This window comes from Piliocolobus tephrosceles, chromosome 12, assembly GCF_002776525.5.
Source record: "Piliocolobus tephrosceles isolate RC106 chromosome 12, ASM277652v3, whole genome shotgun sequence".
Classification (NCBI taxonomy): Eukaryota; Metazoa; Chordata; class Mammalia; order Primates; family Cercopithecidae; genus Piliocolobus; species Piliocolobus tephrosceles.
Genome location: NC_045445.1, coordinates 115202120 through 115217474, shown reverse-complemented (window position 1 = coordinate 115217474; position 15355 = coordinate 115202120). Strand labels below are relative to the sequence as shown.

At 34.6% G+C, this 15355-nt stretch overlaps 1 protein-coding gene across 1 annotated transcript in view; it reads right to left on the bottom strand.

Annotated features, from left to right (window-relative positions):
- Window positions 1-15355, bottom strand: part of DMD (dystrophin) — a 2292995-nt gene that overhangs the window by 1761000 nt on the left and 516640 nt on the right. The gene's annotated exons all lie outside the window — the stretch shown is intronic.

Below are 15355 nucleotides of genomic sequence, written 5' to 3'. Positions count from 1 at the left end.
CTCTAATAAACAATGGAGCAAATTGCCAGCTCTCATCTGTGTCTAGGACTGTGTTTGGAAATGAAAATCTGGCAGTGTTTTATTTGCCTTAATCAAGGCAAATCTCTATGTCTCCTGTCCTTCACATTACTCAAATGTTTAGGTGGAGTACGGTTAAACACAAGCATCTGAAAAATAAGCATGTGAGAAGATGTTCAATGTTGTTAGCCAGTAGAGGAATGCAAATTATAAACCACAATAATCTATCACTGCACATGTATGACAATGGTTAAAATTAAAAAATAGTGCCATAAAATGCTGGTGAGGGTGTGGAGAAACTGGATCACTCAACCCCTGCTAGTGGAAATGCCAATGATATAGCCACTTTGGAAAACAGTCTGGCAGTTTCTCACAAAACTGAACATGTACTTATTATACAATCTAATAATTGCACTCTTTGGCATTTATCTAAAGGAAATGAAAACATATGTGAACACAAAAACCTGCACGTAAGTGTTCATACTACCTCTATTTGTAATAGCCCCAAACTGGGAACCCAGATGCCCTCAAGGGTAGGTAAACAAACCATAGTACAGCCACACCATGGAATAACACCCATCAGTGAAGAGGAACAAACTATTGATACATGCAGCAAATTAGATGAATTTCATGGGCATTATGCTAAGTAGGGAAAAAGTCACTCTCAAAAGGTAGCATACTGTATGAGTCTATATCTATGACAGTCTTGAAAAGACAAAGTTACAGAAATAGAGAACAGAGTAGCAGTTACCAGAGGTCAGGAATGGGGGTAAGATGTGGGGTAGCTGAATGTCCTTGTAAAAGGACAATATGAGGGAACCTTGTAATGGTGGAACTGTTCTGATGGTGGATTTACAAATCTACACACGTAATGTTGCATAGAACTAAATACACACATATATGCATACACATAAATATGAGTAAAGCTGGGGAAATCTGAATACTATTGGTGGTTTATATGAATGTTGACATCTTGGTCAAGATACCATACTTTAGTTTTACAAGATGTTACTATATCAAAGGGGAGATTAATCAAGACTAAGAAAGCATCATCGTCTGCATTTCATCTGGGGATTCCTCACACGGCAGTAGAAGAGAGAAATTCCTCCATAAGGAAAAGCCACTATAAATTTATCTATTGATTCACTGATTCACTAACTCAACAAATACCTTTTGGCTATATGCGAGGCAGTGAGGTACTAAGAGCATGTAAAAGGAAAAACCTTCTGCTTTCATGAAACTTAATTCTAGTGATAGTGATAATCAGATGATATGCCACTGAAGATTCAAGCAGTTAAGCAGAGAATATGCAATTTTTAGGAAACAGACTCACTCATACTGCGGGAAGCATGGCTTGTAGGTATGCTTTGGCTTGCCATAGATCTGACTCTGGGGAGACTTAGATCAAGTAATAGGCACTTATATTCCAGTAATCCCTATCTAATGTCATAAGACTTGTCACTGTGTAAGCAGAAAGATAGTTCCTCCATTTCTTTATCCCCATAAAAGGTCTCATAAGGTCCAGTTTCCACTATATTCAGGTACTGGGCTCAGACCTGATAAAGGAAAGCAAGGTACTATCCCTAATGTCAAGAAGTTCACAACAAAGGTCACATAATAAATATGTATCTGCCATTAGGCTCTAGCAATTCTACCTCTCCATTTATAACCAAAATAATTACAAACAGATTAAGATATTTGTAGACCAATGATCATAGTAGCATTATTCACAATAGCCAAAATGTGAAAACACCCAAATACCCATCTACAGATAAACGGATAAACAAAATGTGGTATGTACATACAATGGAGTATTTTCAGCCTTAAAAAGGAATGAAATTCTGATACAAACTACAACATAAACGAACCTTGGAAACATATGCTAAGTGAAATAAGCAAGACATAAAATGACAAATACTATATGATTCTACTTATGTGAGCTACCTAAAATAGTCAAATTCATAGAGAAAGTTGAAGTTATTAAAGGCTAGGGGAGAGGAAAATGGGGAGTTATCATTTAATGAGTATGAGTTCAACTTGGGATGATGAAAACATTCTAGAGATGGATAGCAGTGATGATTACCCAACAGTGAAAATATACTTAAAGCCACTAAATTATACACTAAAAAAGTAGAAAAAATAGTACCTCAAACCTATTTAGGGCAATGTACCTGAATAGACTTTTCTCAAAAGACAAACCAATGGCCAGCACATAAATGAAGTAATATTGAACATCACTCATCATCAGAGAAATGCAAATTAAAACTACAATGAAATATTATCTCACACCGTTAGAATGACTACTATCAAAAAGACAAAATACTAAGTTGTGGCAAAGATGTGGAGAAAAAGGAAGCTTTGCACACTGTTGGTGGAAATGTAAATTATTGTAGCCATTATGAAAAACAGTATGGAGGCTTCTCAAAAAATTACAAATAAAACTACCATATGATTCAGGAATTCCACTGCTGGGTATATATTCCAAAGGAAACGAAATCAATATGTCAAAGAAATAACTGTACTCCAGTGTACATTGCAGTGCTACTCAAAATAGCCAAGATAGGGAATCAACTTAAGTGTCCATCAGTAGATGAAAGAATAAAGAAAATGCAGGTATACACACCTACACACAGGACTACTACTCAGCCTTAAAAAGCAGAGAACCCTGTCATTTGCAACAACATTAATGAATCTACAGTACGTTATATCAAATGACATAAGCCAGGAACAGAAAGACAAACATCACATCATGTCACTCGTATATGAAATTTTAAAACGTTGAGCTCATAAAATTGAGAGTAAAATGATGGTTAGCAGGGAATAGAGTTTGGAAGAGGAGGGTTGGGGAGATGTTGGTCAAATACTACTAAATTACATTTAGATAGAAGGAATACATTCAAGAGATCTATTGTACAACATGCTGACTTTGGTTAACAATATTGTATTTTGAAAACTGCTGAGAGTAGGTTTTACGTTTCCTCACCCCCAAATGATAAACATATAATGTACCTATTAGCTTGAAGCATTCCACGATGTCTAGATATTTTAGAAAATCACATTGTACATGAAATATAAAATTTTTTGCTAAAAAAATAGTTGTATGGTAAATTTTACGTTATTTGTATTTCACCACAATAAAAAATAAGTCATCGGAACACACACACGCACACACATGCACACACAGCAGCAGCAGCCGCCGCCACAGGTAATACCTAAGTAAATATTCTGGCTTTTTTCCAATAAAATTTATATCCACAGGAAAAACAATTAGGTAAGCAACTGTGTCTCATGGAAGCCCAAGGGATGGGAAAAAGGAAGTAACAGTGTGACAAGCTAAGCAAAAGACGTAAGATATATTCATTTATTCAATATTGATTAAATCTGTAAAGAAAAAATAGATTGAAGAAAGTGTCAGGTGGAGAAAGCCTGCCAGAAAGAGTTCAGATGACTGGGGGTAATTAACTGATTGGGAATTGGAGATATTGTATTCAGGGACAATATGGCAGACAACTACTCTTTTTAACTTTTATATTAGGTTCAGGGGTACATGGGCAGGTTTGTTGCATAGGTAATCTGCATGTCATGGGGGTTTCATGTACACATTATTTCATCACCCAGGTAATAAGTATGGTGCCTGATAGTTTTTCTGATCCTCTCCCTCCTCCCACCTTTTACTCTCAAGTAGGCTCCAGTGTCTGTTGTTCCCGTTTGTATCCATGTGTGTGTTTTGTTTTGTTTTTTTTTTTTTTTTTGGTAGACGGAGTTTCACTCTTGTTGCCCAGGCTGGAGTGCAGTGGCACCATCTTGGCTCACCGCAACCTCCGCCTCCCGGGTTTCAAGTTATTCTCCTGCCTTAGCCTCCCGAGTAGCTGGGATGACAGGTATACGCCACCACACCCACCTGATCTCGTATTTTTAGTAGAGACAGGGTTTCTCCATGTTGGTCAGGCTGGTCTCCAACTCCCGACCTCAGGTGATCCCCTCGCCTCGACCTCTCAAAGTGCTACGTTACAGGCGTGAGCCGCCGCGCCCAGCCTAACTCCCACTTATAAGTGAGAACATGTGGTTTCATTTGGTTTTCTGTTCCCGCATTAGTGTGCTGAGGATAATGGCTCCAGCTGCATCCATATTGCTGCAATCTCATTCTTTTTTTGTCTGGGTTGTATTCCATGGTGTATACCTACCATATTTTCTTAATTGGTCTACTGTTGATGAACATTTAGGTTGATTCCACGTCTTCGCTATTGTGAATAGTGCTGCAATAAACATGTATGTGCATGTGTCTTTATCATAGAACAATTTATATTCCTTTGGGTATACACCAAATAATGGGGTTGCTGGGTTGAATGGTATTTCTGTTTTAAGTTCTTTGAGGAATCACCACACTGCTTTCCACAATGGCTGAAGTAATTTACATTCCCACCAGCAGTCACCACACCTGGCCAATATCTTATGCACACATTTTCAGGCATTAATGCTTCTATTATTATAAAAACTCACAGGATGTATCTACTAGATTAGAGTATGTGTATATACATACATAAACACACTCTGATCTAGTATATAAATCTATACATATACACATTTCAGGGAGATATAGATATATCTATACATATATGTACAAATATCTACACATATACACACGTATCTATACATATATACACATATATACGTATGCATACATCTACACATATATATGAACATGCACACATATATATGTAATTTTAATTTTAGTAGGTGTTTCCACCTGCCTTCCTAGAAACAATTTAGTATTTCATATTTTAACCAGAATGTATAAGGGTAGGTTCTTCTCTCACCAGGAAATTTTTGTTTTTAGTTTTAGTTTTAATTTTGTTTGTATGATCAATAAAATACATCACTTTAACTTTTATTTCTATGATTCCTTGTGCATTTGAATATATTTTTGTATGACTGACCTATTACAATTCCATCTGTGAATTGTCTGTTAATATGTCTTGCTCATTTATTTCTATATGGTAGTTTTCTTTTCCTTCTTGAATTTTAAGAGCTCTTGGTAAATAAGAGCTAACATTTATAGAATGCTTATCACTTGCAAAATGTGATTATATTTCTTATAATTCAACATAATTTTGTATTTCATTGAAAAGTAAGACTGTCTTACAGATTTATGATTTTTATTTTTTGACCATTAGTACAAAGGTTAATCTGACATCACAAAAGGAATTGTGGAGTTTTTTCCTTTTCATATGCTTTGGAATAGCTTAAAGTATATAAATTATTCTTTAAGGGTTAGGTTAAATTCATTTGTGAAGAATCCTACACTTTTCAACGGTACATCTTTAATAACCTAAATGTTTTCTGAAGTTATTAGTCTAATTTTCCACTTATCTCAATTTTAGTGATTTGTATTATACTAGAAAATCAAGTTTTCCAGAATTTTGCAAAATTGTTATAAAATTGCTTTCAGTTTTCTCTTAATTTCTTCTGAATCTGCTGTCATGCATCTTTTCTCATTTATCTTGTCTAGTTTTTATTCTAAGTTTTCTTTGTTATGACTGGGATAGGTTTACCTATTTTGTTAATCTTTTCAAGAGCCCACTTTTAAATGGATTAATCTGATTCAATTTTCTATGTTGAATGCAATTTTTATTTTTTTTTCTATTTTTATAATTTAAGATACATATTTCTTTTATTTCCATCTTTTAAAAATCTTATGGCTATACAGTTCTCTCTGAATACAGATTTCACTGTGCCTACATCATTAGAGTGTGTATGAGTTATATAAATTTTACCAAGAGTTCATGAACATCTTACATTTATGTGCATTTTATTAAGAGGGAAATCGAGTATCAAAAATAAATGAAGCTTCCACAAGGTCTGATTTAAAACTATGTCTGGATAGAAGATATTTCATTAATTACATCTAGTGAATTCTCCACAAAAAGCTTTAAGAGACTCTCTCTCCAAGTTAATACACATTTCACACCATGATATAGACAACGAATATTATTTTGGTTGTGTTTTGTCTCTTGCTGCACATGTCTTCTTCAAACTACCAAGGAGTATAAGAAACACTAATAACCATGAAGACTCTAGAGGAAGAAGGTATTTGTCATGCCTGAAAGGGTATTGTTCATGGCATTTATATTATTCTTGAATGCCTCATATTGACAGTCTGGTCTGTTTTGGCCATGAATTCTCATAAACTTGTTGCTGTTATAATGCTGTATTTCTTACTATTAGCTGTAAGTCATAATGTTTTTCGGAATTCAGTACTATTTACTCTTAATTATCACCATGCCATACGGTAACTTCTCTTTTACATACTTTTTGCTAATACACATTCTGGAATTATGTCTTTTAAGAATTATCAGTCTAATTGCTAAATAACTGAATGGTAAAAACAAATATTAAAACCTTTTAAAATCTGTGTTAAGTGAATGATTACATTTGTCTACTAAGCAAAACAGAAAACATTAATACGACATATATGTTAATGTACTAGCCTACTGTATCCGTGTTGTGACATGCACTCTATGGCGGGAAATTAAATATTAGGGTCACTATGGTTACCCAAACTTCTGGCTTCCTGTTTTGCATAATGAAAGCATCTGATACCAAATGAATAGGCGTGAAAATTGCTATTCTGTGTGAAAATGTAATAGCATGCATTGAATTTTTGCACAAGTAAGTTCACCCATGCAGGACATTTGACTTTTGTAGTTCCTGTCAACAGGCCTAAGATTTTACTCATAAAGTAACATTGGATGCTGTCTCAGAGTTTTACACTGTTAGCTTTGGAAGTTGCTTTATTCAAATGTAATTTTGGAGAATAGAAAATCTCCATCGTTTGCTTTGACATAATGGAAACTTATTGTGACTCTAGCAGAATATTTAAATGTGAACTATTTAGAAACATCTCGAGTTAGAATAAGCAGGCTGCAAGAATTGCACATAGAAAATCTAATACATTGAATTATTCTTTAGAATGGAGTAGTCTCCTGCTGTCTATTTTAAAGGCATAGGACAAGAATTGAAGGGGGGTCCCCCTCTTCCGTCTCCACATTAGTACTTACAATATATAATTTTGTATAACGACATATATTAATTCTAAGATTACTATATAATCATTTCAGAGAGCATTTACTTCCAGGTATTCTACCTCCTAAAGTAAGTTTGCTAACCGCTGGGCTATGAGGAACTCTCGTCATTTGTTTATTCGAGAGAGGCAAAAAAAAAAAAAAAAAAAAAAAAAAAAAAAAAAAAAAACCTCACTGTTTTGTTTTATCCCAGTTTCCTTCGGGAGCATGGATGTAATTTCTAGCATGGTCAGTGATATTTTCTTCAAGCTAAGTTTAGATATCCCATGGTGGTTTACAGTAAAGGGATTTAGACTTATTATATTGATATATTCAAGATTTAAAAATACTTAAGAAGACCTTAATATTAAAGTAAACCTGAAATATGATGGTTTTCTGAAAGATTATTGACAGGAACAAGTTGGTGTTATTTTTTATTTGCTTTACAGAAAGAATAGCAGACTGTTCATCAAACAGAAAATAGTAAATAAGACTTCAGAATGAGGGGCATGTAACTTGAAAATAATTTCAATAACCAAGTCAAATAATGAAAATTGAAGTTCTTAGGGCAGAGCAGAAGAAGAGAGAGAAGGGAAAATGATGAATAAATGTAAGAGTTATATTCCTGTATGGGGTGTGTGTGTGTGTGTGTGTGTGTGTGTGTGTGTGTGTGTGTGTGATGTGTGGTTTCTGTGTACGAGAGAAAAAAAGTGACAAAGTTCTGACAAAGCTTTAATGGATTTTTTTCATACAATTTTATTTTTGTTAGATGCAGAGAGAGATGGATGTTTAGAGGTTTGTGTATCATTTAAGCATTTGTGGTTTTAACTTGGAAGTTGCAGAAAGTTGTATTTCATTCACAGGGGAACCATCATCTTTATAGTATATGGTATCTGCCTCTTCTTGCCTTTTTAGACAACCAGTGGCAAGGACATTTCAGAGCTACAAGCTCTAATGAAAACACATCCTGCATCATTCAGCCAATTGAAATTAGACTAAAGCCGGTGGTTTCTAACATTTGTTTCAAAGGAAGTGGTTCTCCCAGATCATTTCAGAGTTTGATATTTGTCCTAAGGAGAAGTCACTCTCGTTCCCTCATATGCAGTATAAAATACGAGCATTTTTAAAATTAGCTAAGGGAGGGGGATAAGGGTAAAGCCACATTTTTCACTCAGTCTTGGTGATTTTAACTAGATATTAAATGACACAAACTAAGTATTATAAAATAATTTCACAGAAAGATTATGAAAGGAACCATGAAATATTCTTAAAAGTTTGAGTTGACTTCCTTAAAAGGAATCTTAAACAATAACTAATGGGGAAATTCCACTCATTGAAATTTATTATGTAAATAGCCTTCCTGACACTGAAACCTCAAGCATGTACTTCCACCGTCTGTTTGGTTCTTTCATGTTCGTTTCTTTCTCATAAAGTGTATATAAACTGAGAAGTTCCTTCCAACATTCTATATAAACAGAATTTGCTTTTTAAACATGTTAAGTGTCTTTTATAAGATGTCTGCCATCATGTAGCCAAGCTAAAGACTTCTCCATATTCAACAGAAACTTCTCAAGTATTTATATAATCCTTCTAAATACAATGCATTTTTAAAAAGATAAAAAAAATATAGGAAAGGCAAAGTAGTTTCATTGCCCTGCAGCATGTGATTTTATACCACATTTAAGATTTACACTGTTTAAAATTTCAAGACTTATGGGCATAAATCATACCTATTTTCTTCCATTGAGAGACGCATGTATTGAATCTTTTTTTTTTTTTTTTTTTTTATTATACTTTAAGTTCTAGGGTACATGTGCATAACGTGCAGGTTACATATGTATACATGTGCCATGTTGGTGTGCTGCACCCATCAACTCGTCAGCACCCATCAATTCATCATTTATATCAGGTATAACTCCCCAATGCAATCCCTCCCCCCTCCCCCCTCCCCATGATAGGCCCCAGTGTGTGATGTTCCCCTTCCCGAGTCCAAGTGAGCTCATTGTTCAGTTCCCACCTATGAGTGAGAACATGCGGTGTTTGGTTTTCTCTTCTTGTGATAATTTGCTAAGAATGATGGTTTCCAGCTGCATCCATGTCCCTACAAAGGACGCAAACTCATCCTTTTTTATGGCTGCATAGTATTTCATGGTGTATATGTGCCACATTTTCTTAATCCAGTCTGTCACTGATGGACATTTGGGTTGATTCCAAGTCTTTGCTATTGTGAATAGTGCTAAAAATCATAAAGAGTTCAATATATACAACCTAAAGGGTGGGCCATATTGCCACCGTGGACCTGGCTTTCCAATGACAGCTTTTTATTCCCTTCCGTATCGCCATATCTCAAGGATTATTTTTGATTCAGATATAGAAATTTACATTAGATGGTAATTTTTGAAGCACATTTTGACCTCGACTATATTACAAGATGTAATTCTCGGTACCCACTACAAAGATAGTATCTCTATCTTCAGTGATTAAGTTTTACATATTAGTCATTCTTTAACTATTTTTGGCCACTCACTATATGCCACGCATAGAATGTTAAGAACAGAGATAAATTTAAAAATAGACTGTTTCAACAAATTGCTTATGGACAAGTGAAATGTTAAATTTTCTTTATATTTTGGATGTGTTTATGATCACTCTGATACATTGCAGGAGAATTATTTTTAATGGAGTCATGTTTTCATGTACTTATCTACTGCCTCTTTGACAATAAAGAATTGACGCAGTTAATACAAATATCTTATAATCCTAAGAAAATATGAACATTTAATGGCATGAAAGACATTAAAACAAATATATAAAAACAGAAGTTTTGATGCAGGTAATCTGGTTGAACGTATTAATAAAATGCAAACTAAACTTTTTGGGAAAGTAGCTCTTTTAACTAAACTCAACAAAATTTTCTTATATAGAATATATACTAGAGGGCATTGCTTGAGAAAATGGACACTGTCCTCAGTACTTTCACAATTTAGAATGAAAGATACATATACTTTCCATATATTATTTAATTTGAATTGTTATAAATATTATGTATCTTTTATCTGGCAATATAGAATGTCACTTTAATGACAAAATCAACCCATATAGCCCCATCTTTATAAGCTCAAGTCATGTATACTAATTTCAAGGGAAAAAAAGCAATAGCTACAATAAAAATCTTAAAAGATACTTGAGTGACATTACAAAAAATATTTTTAAACAATACTATTTATGGTCATAAATATTATCCCAGCAGACCTCCGTATGTGAACATAATAGGTAACTGACTGTCTCAATTTTAAGTTGAATATATAAGAAATCAATACTATTTTCCCTTAAAGCAAGGGGTATACTAAAGGGGATGGGAAGAATAAACAACTCACCCAGAAAATTATTTTAAATGAGAACATGCTGCAATTTGAGTAGTTATATTACCTTGCATCTGAACGTGAGTTTAATGAATACGAGATTATGTTTGTGTATTTGTATCTTCCATAACAAGTATTTTGAAAGAAGTAAACATTTACTATTAATGCATTTCGCAGATGATAAAGTGGATCAAAGTCATGGAATCATTTGCCAAAGACCCAATAGTCGGTAAGTTACAGAGTTAAAAGATCTACCTCTTCTGCACACTTGAGAATTAATTCATATAAAGTGCAGATATTTTACAGGCCTATTGTGTGGATTGACAATTTCGTGTAAGAAATGCTTGTCTAACAAATTAAATTTGCAATTTGTATTTTAATACTAGATTTTATGAGTAATAAATGGAAGTAGTTTATAGTCAAATATATTCTGACATGCTCCAAAATATGTATTATATGGCTATATAATTTTCTGAATATTTAAAGGACATATAAAATTCTAGTTTTGAGAACATTTTAGAATCTTCTTTATCTAACATTATATGCCAGCATGTGAACAGTATATCATTTTTCAGATCAGTGACATTTGACAACCATTCAGTCTAATTCAGTGACAATTTCCAATGATGGGATTAAGTGAATATTTGAACATAGCTGTCATCTGAATTTCCGCCCTAGACTTTTTAAATACTCACCTTGGATTTGTGATTTAATGTATAGCAATGACTCTATTTGCTTTGTAGCATCTCACATTGTAGATTTGAAGTTACTTGGTAAAAACTTGCCACCTTGTGATAGACAATTGATGAGCTGGTACAATGAACATAATTATTAGATCTACAACCATTGTCAGTTAATATTAAATTATATTAAGTCAGCAAAGTCTTGGTAATGTTCCTAGGGTCTATTTCAACACTGTACCTTTTGTATCAATCTCTATAAAAGGCATTAGAATTCATAAAATGTAAGCATGGAAATCTTAAGAGGGAAGACAAGGACACAAGCTTAGAGAAAGGAAGACAGATCATAATACATCTGGGGGGGGTGTAGTTTAAAGCACCACAGTTAAATCTCTATCAAATTTGCAATTTCTAAGTTCCTTTACCAGACCAAAAATTAATCATTAAACTAGACACAAAATGATTAATAGAGAATACTCATTGATTATAACTTAGTTATATCCAAGGAAAATATACTGACAAACCAGTTTAAATTACCCATTAAATATCTTTGAGAGAAGAGAGTTCAGGAAGTGTAGAATTGAATTTAAAATGCACAATGAATGGCACTACTCACAAACAAAAGTGGGACAGGGCAAAGAAATAATAGAAAGGCTGTATAAGAGATGTTTCATCTTAGCTGGGATATGCTCTACCTTCGAAACCTTGTAAATAAAAAGAAGCTGTGGATACATTTTTATCTAGAGCTGATGTGGAGACAAGAATAACCACTTAGTAGCATATTCTCCCGTTTCTCAGGATTTTGTATTTTGTTTGCTTTTTAAAGTCACAATCCACTATTACAAATGAGCTTTGCTCTCAGCAAATATCACAATAAAGGTATCACTGCACTTAGAAGTACTTTCTTCTCAATAAGTGACTTTCCAAAATACATTATTGATAGCAGGGATAACTTCATGCTAAAACAGCCACCACAAAGAATGCAAATCGGAACACAAACGTTGTGTCTGAGCTCTACAGATGTAAGCTGAGTGGCATTCAAGTGAGGATAACAAATTAAACACCAGGACAGGGAAAGGAAAGGAAACTGGGGAACAGGGTTAAATTGAGGAGCTAGTTTAGAACCACAGAATATGCTAGAACTAGTGATTTATGGCAGAGGGATAAGCTAAAATGGAGGAGACCCTAAGGAAAAAAAAGAAAAATGACCTTGACCTCATGATCCTGAAATTACCAAAAAGTATCATTTTGAAAAGGCACTTCTAATATTCCTTTAAAAATGAGAAGGCTAGTTTTTTGAGTGATTTTTAAAGCCAGGACTTTTTTTTGATAGGTTTATAAGAAATAGGAAGGCTGTTCATATGATTTTCTATTAGCAATTATCAATTTCACGGTGTGTGGACAAACTTATCACTGGTGTTCAATTTTTTTTTTTTTCTTTTGGAGACGGAATCTTGTTCTGCCAGACTAGAGTGCAGTGGTATGATCACCGCTCACTGCAACCTCCGCCTCCCAGGTTCAAGAGATTCTCATGCTTCAGCCTCCCCAGTAGCTGAATTACAGGCACCGACTACCACACTTGGCTAATTTTTTTATTTTTAGTAGAGACGGGGTTTTGCCATGTTGGCCAGGATGGTCTCAAACTCCTGATGGCGGTGATCTGCCCGCCTCAGCCTCCCAAAGTGCTGGGATTGCAGGCTTGAGCCACCACGCCTGGCCTCAACGTCATTTTTTATAATAAATGTATATAGTACTTCTGCGTAGAACCCGTTTTTGGTTTCTGTATCTCTTATATTTAATATTTCCATTTTTAAACTGCATACATTTGTTTTTCTCCCTCCCTGTTCGGATCACTTTCATAAGATATTCATCTATTTCATATTATAAGGAACTAGCTTTATATTTTATCTAGTGTTTCTTCTGTTTATCTTTAGTTCCTACTTTCCTTAGAGCATTTTTGTAACATTTTTAGTTGAAAGCTTGATCTTTTTTTTTTTTTTAATGAAGATAAAATCAAAGACAAAAATTCAACGTCTCCGTAGAGCCTAAGCCATTTCTCATGGGTTTTCATACGGAATACTTTTTCCTTCACAAATGTAGTTTTATACTCTTGGTTTCTTATTTAACACGCCTTAACCAAATTGAATTTATAAATATATTATTAGTTTCTAGTGTTATTAAATATGAATTTTGAAAGTTTGTGTGTAAGGACATTTTCACTGCAATCAAATATATTATCCATTTATAATTTGTGTACGTGGCAGGAAATTTTATTATTTTCCTACGCCTTTAGTAAGTTCACGACAAAGTGCAGATATCAGAAGTGACTCTTAGCGTGTCTTTTCTGGCTCTGGTTTTCTCCAGAAGAATAAGGAGTCCTTAGTCCTCAAATTAGCCAGAAACCACTTCTACTCCCTGTCATCAAATTAGAAGTGATATGGCCTCAAAGGCGATTGGCTTCCCAGTACATCCAACAAAGAATGGGTCCTAGCCAACATTACAGTTCTCAGCATGCAGATTCTCAAGTCCTCATTTTGCCCAGAAACAAAACAAGACACCTGAAATGCCGATTATACCGCTTTTCACTCCTGCTTCACTAACCCACCAAACTTCACCTCTTCTTTGTATGCGATGACTGCATCATCTGGAATCTCTTAACCTCGGACTTCTGGTTAGACTAAACTAAGGAGCAGCACTGGCAGGACATTGGAGGATTCTATGGAGAGGCTAAGGTATCACCTTCTCTCAACTTCACCAGGCAATGATTTGAAAATAACTGCATTCTTTAGATACCTAGGGGCTCAGTTCACAGTTGTATCCAATGGCCCTCTCCCAAAGTGAAGGATTTGTATCAAATTAATAGCCCTCTCCCCTTGACTGCTTAGGTTTAGATAGAGTAAAGGTTATTAACTCATGCTAATCCCTGCATTCTTCACCAGCGTTTACTTCCTTTAATCCTGCCCACATTTCTATAAATATTACCCTCATTACACTCTTCAACTTTTTGTGTATGCCACGTGTTTAGTATCAGGACAGTTAATACACTTGACTTCACAAAATACCTTAAAATTGTATCGTGAATATATCAGTGGATACCTCAATGAACTAAAGATGAAAATGCTTTTGCCCTGCCTGTGAAAGACACCACATAGATCTACTGAGCTCTGGCCATTCCATAGGCTTCGGGGAGAGCATTCCCAATAATAATTTTCTGAATGCCTGGTTGAGAGTTCAGATTTGAATTTAGTTAATGTAACTGAAGTTTTTAAACTATTGCTCTTCTTGCACATCCAACTTTATAGGGGGATTTATTGATAATGCTCACATTTTATAGAAATATCTACTATGATTTTGGAGTGTGGAGATACAGAAAATCACTATTAAATCTACAATTATTTGTGTACTCAAATCTTTTGCTGTTAAATATGTTGTAAACTTAACAGTGGTGAATTAATGGCTCTAAAAATATATTTCTATCAATTTTTCTCCGTGGATTTAGCAACAGTTCTACTATGCGATGTGTTTTCGTTATCGACTATAACTGTCTTGAATAAAATGACACTCTAAGTTAGTATTCTATCACTGATTTTTCATTTTATCTGATTGTTCTTTTTTTTTGTTTTATCATACTTTAAGTTCCTGGGGTACACGTACATAATGTGCAGGTTTGTTACATAGTTATACACGTGCGATAGTGGTTTGCTGCACCCATCAACCCATCACCTACATCAGGTATTCCTCCTAATTCTATCCCTTCTCTAGCCCCCAACCCCCGAACAAGCACTAGTATATGATGTGCCCCTCCCTGTGCGCATGTGTTCTCATTGTTCAGCTCCCACTTATGAGTCAGAACATGCGGTATTTGGCTTTTTGTTCTTTTGTTACTTTGCTGAGAATGATGGTTTCCAGCTTCATCCATGTCCCTGCAAGGGACATGAACTCATTTTTTCATGGCTGCATAGTATTCCATGGTATATATGTGCCACATTTTCTTAATCTAGTCTATCATTGATGGACATTTGGCCAACATACATAAGAAAAAAATGCTCATCACTGGTCATTAGAAAAATGCAAATGAAAACCACAATGAGATACCATTTCACACCAGTTAGAATGACAATCATTAGAAAGTCAGCAGAAGATGCTGGAGAGAATATGGAGAAATAGGAATGCTTTTATACTGTTGGGGGGAGTGTAAACGAGTTCAACCATTGTGGAAGACAGTGTGGCGATT